Here is an 8,421-nt window from a genome sequence, read left to right as displayed (position 1 = left end):
GAGCCTGGCTGTATTTAGGCAGAGCCTGGCTGTATTTAGGCAGAGCCTGGCTGTGTTTGGGCAGAGCCTGGCTGTATTTAGGCAGAGGCTGTCCCATCCTCAGGGCTCACTCTGAGCTGCATTTTGATTCTCAGGGGGCAGGATGAGCAGAGGGATGAAGGGCAGAGCTCTTAAATCTCTGCAGCCACCTCCTTGAGCACCCACTGGCTGCCTCAGTGGGACTTCCTGAGGCACTGGAGTGTTTAAACAACTGGCACCAACAAAAGCTCTTAAGAAATGCAGAGATCTCGATTTTCCAGCCCTCCTCTCTGCTGTTGAGCCACTGCCTCTCACTATAGGTATCTACAGTCTGCTGACACAGAAGCAGGCGTGTATTTGCATGTGTTTGCATAAATTTTCATGTATCTGAGCCCAGGCCAGCCGAAGCCTGTGCTGCCTCACTTGGAAGGATGCTACAAGGAGACCCGAATGGAGTGAGAACTGAATCAGTGAGTTAGCACTGTGTGAAAAGGCAAAATGATGGATAAAATATCAAATGATGGAACCTGCCAGCAGCAGAACTGTCAGACTGTGAGCAGCACGTGGCATGTGAAAATGTAAAAAAGCTTTTTGCCATCTCAAAATGTCTGTGAGGTGACTGAAGTGAAAAAAAAAAAATACAGGAGCTTTCTTTCCTAGAGTGCTTTTTTTTTTCTTTATGATGTTGGGGTTTCATACAAAGCAGTGTCAATGGGAGCCTGGGAGCATCACCATCTCCAGAATATCAGGGAAATATCCTTTCAGGGAGGAAAGTGGCTCCACTGAAGCATCCCCCTGGCAGCTGGTGCTGCTGGGAGCTGCTGGGTGAGGTTTGCAGTGGGAAGAGCCCTTGAGAGCCCCAGGATTGCTCCTCTCTTCCCAAAGCTCAGCAGCAGATCTGCTCTGAGAGCTGCCACAATCCACAGGCTGCTCCTGTTGGCTTTGGACTGGAGCCACCAGACTGTTGGAAGCTGCTGCTTCCCCCTGTGTGTAAAACAATTTTCTATTTCCCTTTCCCAATTCCTGACCTGGCTGTGAAGAAAATCACTTTGAAGGCTCCAACCTGTCCTGAGTGCCTTCTCTGCCGGGGTGAATTCCACTGATTTGAGCAGTTCACAGTCCACCTGTCAATTTTTTATTGCTGTTTCAGGGGAAAAGTGGCTTCTCTAACTCAACCTGGCTGGCAGTGGGTGATACCCCTTTATTTGCACAGTTTATCTCTTCCGACCTGTGGCTTTGGATAAGTTGCTAATAACAAAGGCTCGTTATCACCAAACAAACGCTCTGAAGTGGCACCATAGAAAAGCTGTCAGTCGGTTGGCAAGAGAGGCTTTTAGATCAAATTCTCTGCTTGAGAAGCTGGAAATAAGAACCTTTTCTTCTCCCTGTGACTTCGGGTGACTCGTGGAGTTTTCCATGGCTTTGTGAGCAGAGATCATCCTCGGGTTTGTGTTTATAAAGGCAGGCAGGGCTTCACCTGGCAGGCACTGATGAAATGCCAGCCTTTCATAGAGCCAGCTCTGCTTTAGCTACTTCCTTCAACTCCTTTTTATTTTGGGGAGGGATAAAGGAGGGAAATAATAAATTTCTAACAGCCAGAAAACGCTGCACAATCAACCTTTGAATGGCTCCTCTGTTGTGTTTTTTTCCCTTTCTTGTGTCAACAAGGGCTTGTGTCAACAGGCAGCAAGATTTTACCTGTCCTGAGTCCCCCGGGGCTGCTGACAGGGAGGTGGGGACAGATCTCAAATGTGTTTCCAGTCTGGAGGGATTGCCAAACCACGAGGAGCAGCAGGGAAGGAGGAAAAAGCTGCAAGGGGTGGGAATGGTGATGGAAGCTGGGAAAACCTGGAGGTTTTGGTGTGTAGGAACATTTTACTGGAAATACTTTGTCTCCTCCACTGAGAAGGGGGTTTTGTTTTGTTTTGGGGTTTTTTTGGGTTTTTTTTGTCTGGATCAGGCATCATCCAAGTTTAAGGATGGAATTGAGGGTGATTTTTGTGCTGACATTGCTAAGTGTGCCCAGCAGTCCTGGGGAGGATCCACACCACAAAATATTGATAAGAGCAATGTGCCAATGGCCAATCAGAGTTACACACCCACCTCACCTGGAGGTCAGAGATCTCACACTCCAACACTTTGCCCTCCTTGCTGTGTGTTCTTAACCATCATTTATCATTTCATGGTGCCCTTTTTGTCCCTGAGAGCATCTCCCTGGCTCTGCTGAGCCCAGCCTTGGGCAGGATGTGGGCACCCCATTTCCTCCAGAAGCCTCAAATTTCTTGCCTCAGCCTTATCTCCTGGCTTTTTCTTGTTGCTGATAAGGGGTTTTGGCGTGTGCCTGCTGCCCCAGGAGCAGCTGGCACTGGCTGAGCTCTGGGGCAGAATTTCAGCCCTTCAGTGCCCCACTCAGGGGCTGAAGCAGCTGCCAGCCCTGCTAAATGACACTTGGTGGGGTGTCCCTGCATAGAGGTGATCACAGCTTTAACTGCTGCAAAGTTACAGCCCTTGACAATTTATATTATAATAGATTTTTTTTTTTTTTTTTTTGCTGTGACCTCATGAATTTATCACTTGGGCCAATGCTGAGATGAATCAGGAGAGAAGGGGAGATATAATTTGAAGGTATAAAAATATTTTTAAGCATGTTTTGGGGGAAAAATACCACCTTACATAAGGTAAAGGAACTGGAAAAATTTTCAGTCCAGTGTGGAAGTGTCTGGGCAAGGTGAGCAAGCAGAATTCACATTTCTCTTCACAGGTGTAGTTATTTTCTCTTTTTTGAGGAATTTAATGTGGAGAGATGCTTCTTTCTTTCCAGTCTGGATGCTCAGCTGAGAAACTGAGTTTGCCTCACCAAGAGGAGGCAAGACAAAAATCTTAGGTGTGGGTTTATGCAAGAAACAGGAAACCCTCAGGTATTACAACTTTCCCATTACCTACTGTTTAAAAAATTAAATAATTTAGCTCCTGTTCAGCTGATTATACTGAAAACCTTTTATCAACAGCCCAAACTCGACCAAGGGCTGCCAAATTACCTCAGCCCCTCAGTGGAATTCTGCCTCCATAGGGAAGCTGGTGCTGAGCAGCAGGCAGAGAAGTTTGGATTTTATCTCTGAGGGGCTGTGGGATAACTCTGGGCTGGTGTGGCAAAGAGCAGCTTGCCTTTCTGGGAAATGTCACCAGGGCAGCCTGAGCTGCAGAGCAGAGCTGGGTGATGCTCAGTGTTCTCCAGGGAAAGCTGGATGCTGCATTAAATGTGGACCTTTTATCTGCTGCAAAGGGTGAGTGAGACCTTTCCTGTCACAAATCTCATCCTCACCTCTGGGTCAGCAGCAGAAGAGAAAAGCACCGAATTTAGCACCTGAAAAATGAGCAGGCTTCAGCATTTTCACCAAATGATTTATTTGTATCAAAAAGAGCTGGTTTAATGACAAGTGTTTGATAAGGCAGCTTCAGATTTATTTTAAAAACAGCAACAATGGAAAAAAAAAAACCCAAAACAACAAATCACCACAACAACAACAAAACACCCCTGACCATAGATTAGTGTAGTGACAGCATCATGTAAAAAATGTGTGAGTAGTGAAGAATAAACTGGACAGTGTTAGGCAGCACAACTTTGCATAGTTCATGGGCAATTTAATCTGATTTGGCTAGAGTGGATGTGTGAAACCACAGCCCCCATTAGCTGTAGCAAATGTCACAGCTCCTGTCCCTCCTGAAGAAGTCCTCAGCCAGGCCCAGGGGTGGCAGGAGCTCGGTGCAGTCCGTGCTGGGCCAGGGGCAGCACTGCAGGAGCCTGCTGTCCATGCTCTGGGAGCCACAGGCTGAGCAGCAGCAGGCAGGGCTGGGGAAGGGGCAGGGGGGGTGGCAGGGCCACTCCTGCATGGGACAGCTGTAGGGTTTGGTGTCCAGGGCTGAGGGAGGGCTGGGGGTCAGGGGGGTCAGGGGAGAGAGCTGGGGGGGAGAGCAGCTGGAGCTCCAGGGGCTGGGCAGGTCAGCTGGGCTGGGAGAGCTGGCAGCCTGGAGTTTGAGAGAGAAAAAAAAGGAGATTTCAGGGAAATGTGGCCAGCAGGCAGAATTCCTGTGCTGCTGCCTTTCCCAGGGAAGTCCTGCAGGTCCAAACCCAAAGTTTCTGTCAGAAGGGACAATCCCTAGCAGGAACTGTGCTGCTGTTTGCAGAAAATCTACAGGACTTCTACAAGGGACATTCCCCATCCTGCAGCCTCTCCCAGTTCATTTGGGGCTCCCCAGATGAAACCATTCAGAGCCCAGGAGCATCCCAGGCTCCTAAAAGCTGCCAGATGTGCCCCAGGAGGTGACTCCCCCTCCCCTTGGGGACACCTGGGGCTGCTCCCCTGGGTCCCAAAGCTCACCAGGGCCTGGCTGGAGCAGAGCTGGGCTGGCTGGAAGGTGTCTGGGCTGTAGTGTGAGGATGGCTGGAAGGCACTGAAGGCTGCCTCAGAGGGTGCATCCGGCTGCAGGCAGGAATCAATCAGCTGCTCCAGGTACCCAGGGCTTTCCTCGCAGGAGAGGCAGCTGGAGAACTGCCAGGATGGGCAGCAGCTGGGCACAGGAGGGATGGGTTCTGCTTCAAAGGGTTCTGGGAGAGAAAGGAAAGCAGGAAATTCATCAGTGGCACTCTTCACAAAGGGCAGGTTTGTTGGTTTTCTGCCCCAAGCCAGGTTTCAGTGCTCTCCTATGGTCAGTGACTCAGTGGAGTTAAACATTAAAATGGGCCCTTCAAGGGAGGGTGAATTTTGTAGGAAATGCTCAAAAGCATGTGAGTGACTCAGGGAATCCAGCCCCCCCAGCTGCAAAGCTCTTGAAATGCTGGAAACCCTTCAGGCCCCTGGCATGCTGGACGGGGATCCAGCTGGAAACTCCCTCACACTCTTGACCCTCTGGCCTCCCTTCTGTGCAGCTCCAGCCCCAGAAGGTGCCAGGCAGTGATTTGTGCTTCCCAGCCTGGCAGATGTGCCTTTGCCTCATCCCCAGACCTGCACCTGCAGGAAAAAGGGGATAACAGGAGCATAATTTGCTTTTTTATCCTCCAAGCAGCCAGACAGGAGACAAACTTCTGAGCAGAACAAGGGATGATGTGGCATTGTGGCCATGCAGTGTTACTGGCCAAAGGGTGAGTTCCTGGAAAGCTCACAGCAGATCTGGCTTTTCAGAATTATTATCTTTTCACACCGAGTTCAAACATGGTTTAAGCCCTGTCCACGTGAAGGGCACAGGTCTGAAGTGCACATTGCAGGGTCAAGGTGGCTGTGGGGAGTGAGAAACACCCAAAATACATAAACTGATGGAGGCTTTCCAGCCTGAAAAGGCTTTGGCATGTCAGCTTTGGCGTGTCTCACATTTCTTTATTAACATAAGCAAATGGATTCCCAGCTATCGATGATTTAACAATTTCCTTGTCATGCAATGTGTGCACTCACACCTGCCCAGCCTCCCCTCTGTGCTTTGGCTGGGGATAATTGAAGGATCTGTGAGCCCATGGTGCCCCTCCCCTCACCCCTTCCCCCTTTTCTTTGGGTATTCACAGGCAGGAGGAGGAAACTCTTGGTGGTGTTGAAAATCTGGAATTTCTCTCACTCCTGTGGCTGCTGCCAGGAGAGGGAGAAGAGAACAGAGCTCAGCCAGGTGCTCTGAGCCTCAGCCTGGGGAAGGTGATGTTATCCCCTAGGGATGAGCATCCCTGCCTGAAGGGGATGTAATTCTTGCTGTGGGAAGAAGAAGCTGAGGAAAGGAGAGCTCTGTGCACTCCAGAGCTCATCTGCATCCCTGAGTGCCACACCCCGGGTGGTGCCGGCCTCAAACGAGAGCTGGGAAGGCTCGGGGCTGTGGAAAATTTGGGAATCGGGTGGGAAGGGCCGTGTGGATGGGCTTTGGACCAACCTGGGTGAGGCGGAGACACAGGCTCTGCAAACTGGATGCTGCTGCTGCTGCTGGTGCTGCTGCTGCCCCAGGAAACCTGAGCAAAGAGAAGGGAAGGAGAGGAGCTGTGGCACAGAGCAAGGTGAGTCTGGATTTCAGAGTAAAATCTTTAAATCAACCTTATTTCCCTCATAGCTGTGGCTGGGAAAACCTCCCTGGCACTGACAGAATATCAGATTCATGTGCATAATGTGATTTTTCCTGGAATCACAGAGTGATTCAGGGAGTGAAGCCCCTGAGCTCCGTGCTGAGCTTTTTGCTGCATTCCTGATTCCACAGAGCTGCCTCTGAAACGAGTGTGTGTTCATTTCCAGGAGCAGGAATCCCACAGGAATTCGTGGGGATGGAAATTACTGAATTAATAATGAACTGAAGACCACCACAGGTGTCCCAGCAGACTGGATCAATGTTGTTTGGGAAGCAGCTCTGGCAGTGCTCCTTGAAGCTTCATTTTTTTAAGGAATGTTGGAAGCTGAAGCAAAACATATCAACCACTCCTAGGAACCTGACCTGCTGGAAGGGAGAAATCTACCCCAAAAACAAGGGGAGTTTTGATGATTGGAAGCCAAGATTTTACTCTGGAAGTACAAATACTGTTGGATTTTTTTCCCCTCACTTTTCATTCATACATCCCTCCACTTCATTTCCTTTATCCAAAATGCTCTCGAGTGAGCAGCTCATTTCCCTGGCAACAACTTCCCAGCACATCCCGTGCATTTAATTCCTTTTCTGGGCTGGGAGTGCCTTTTGTCCCTGGGGCAGATGTGACAAGGCAGACAGAGGTGAGCTTTTTTCAGCGCACATCCTGCCAGCCCAAAGCCTCGGGGCTTTTTGGGGTGGCCATACCTTGTGCAGGTCCCCGAGGTGACTCCTCTCACTGCCACTTTTCATTTTTTCCTGTGTGGGCACCACAGGGGTTGTGTGAGTGCTGGTGGGAAGTGAAAACCGGTTCTACACAGCCCTGGCTGTGATGAGGAGGCTGCTGCAGGGGAGCAGTGACCCAGCGTTTCCAAAACCTGACAATTCTCACCCAGACCTCTGTGCCCCAGCCTCTCAGGCTGATTTTTGTGCAATCAGCTGCAACAAAGTGCAGAAGCTGAAATCTGAAAGGCTTCAAGAGCTGTAATGTCACGAACCAGGAAGAAATAGTGATTTGCCAAGCTCTTTATGCAAATCCCCGGAGTGGCTGGAGCTGGAGGAATCCTACAAAGGCTGGAAGGGGGAATGAGAGGGAATGTGTGTGTGAGTACTCAGAGAGCTCCAGAAGGGATGGGGCTGCCCAGGTGAGCCTTCCATCCTGCAGGGAGTGACTTTTCTGGAGCTGCTCTGCTTTCTCCCTGTACTCCTCAGATTTTCACTCCTTTAGGTCACTGCTGCAGCTACTCTGACTGAATGTTCCTTTCCCCCATCCTCACCAGCCTGTTACACTCAGATTTTGGCTCATAGATTACAGTCTTGGCAAGAAAACGCAAACCCAAAACATGAAAAGAGAAGGTACAAAGCAAACACCACGATGTTTTTACTCACTGCTGAACCAGTGGCTGCTTGTCGTGCTCTCCTCTGCTGCAGCAGCTCCTTGACTGTGATCTTCACCCTCACACCTTGGTACACCTTGGGCTTTCCTGGAAGAATTGAAGGAAAAACACTTTGCAAGGAGGGAGAATCTCAGAGCAAACAGCAAATCCAGCAGGTTTTCAGGTGTGCTCTATGTGGAGAACAATTAGACTTTACATAACTAATTGATCTCTGTTTGCAATCACACTCAGAGCCCTCTTCAGCACCTGCTGTTCCAGCTTGGGACAAGCAGACACTCATGAAAATCTGGCTGTTGATAATATTTAATAACCACATGTTTTATTTTTCTCTGTCTCCTTCTTCCCCCTGCCCCCCTCCCAGCTTTCCCAATACCAAGCTCCATCTGGTGCTGCTGTTGGATTCATTTAAATTCCTGACATATTTGCCTCTCTCAGGACCTGAAAATAAATGTGGGAAGCGCTTCATCTGGCAGATGAAACCCAGGGATAAAACAATGGAAATATGTGGGTGGTTATTCAGAGAGCTAAACAAAACACCAATAAAATGACTGCTTTCTTGCAAAGCCTAGTTTATCTCCTTTATTCTGTTCATGTACAACCCCAATTTATTTCAAACAGGAATTTAGGGTGTGTTTAATCCAGCCAAAACCAACCAGCAAGCACCAGTCACTACCTGATGAGGGATTTTTAGGACAGGAAATGATCAAGAATGTACTTCTGAAAAACCACTTTCACTTGATGTGCTCATGGTAAAACACTCAGATCCTCTGGCAGTCGTTTCTGTCCTTTCTGCTGGTGTTTTAATCCAAATCACACAGCGAAAGGAAACACACCCAGACTGGTCTCCACACTCCAAAAGAGCCAGAGCAGGGAGCAGACAGCCCTGAGGGAGGCACCAAAAATAAACTCCCAGCAGGAGAAC

General features: G+C 49.3%; 2 long non-coding RNA genes across 2 annotated transcripts; one reads left to right on the top strand and one right to left on the bottom strand.

Moving 5' to 3' along the window:
• Positions 1-4,013: 4,013 nt before the first annotated feature.
• Positions 4,014-6,005, bottom strand: LOC117008122. The gene is made up of 3 exons (XR_004420268.1): positions 5,926-6,005; positions 4,398-4,624; positions 4,014-4,044 (listed from the first exon to the last, which is right to left on the bottom strand). It is a non-coding gene; the product is annotated as an uncharacterized LOC117008122 (long non-coding RNA).
• Positions 5,607-8,062, top strand: LOC117008121. Its single transcript, XR_004420267.1, has 2 exons — positions 5,607-6,046; positions 6,279-8,062. It is a non-coding gene; the product is annotated as an uncharacterized LOC117008121 (long non-coding RNA).
• The last annotated feature ends 359 nt before the right edge of the window (positions 8,063-8,421 follow it).

Source organism: Catharus ustulatus, chromosome 28, assembly GCF_009819885.2.
Source record: "Catharus ustulatus isolate bCatUst1 chromosome 28, bCatUst1.pri.v2, whole genome shotgun sequence".
In the NCBI taxonomy this organism is placed as follows: domain Eukaryota; kingdom Metazoa; phylum Chordata; class Aves; order Passeriformes; family Turdidae; genus Catharus; species Catharus ustulatus.
This window is presented reverse-complemented; position numbering and strand designations above follow the sequence as displayed.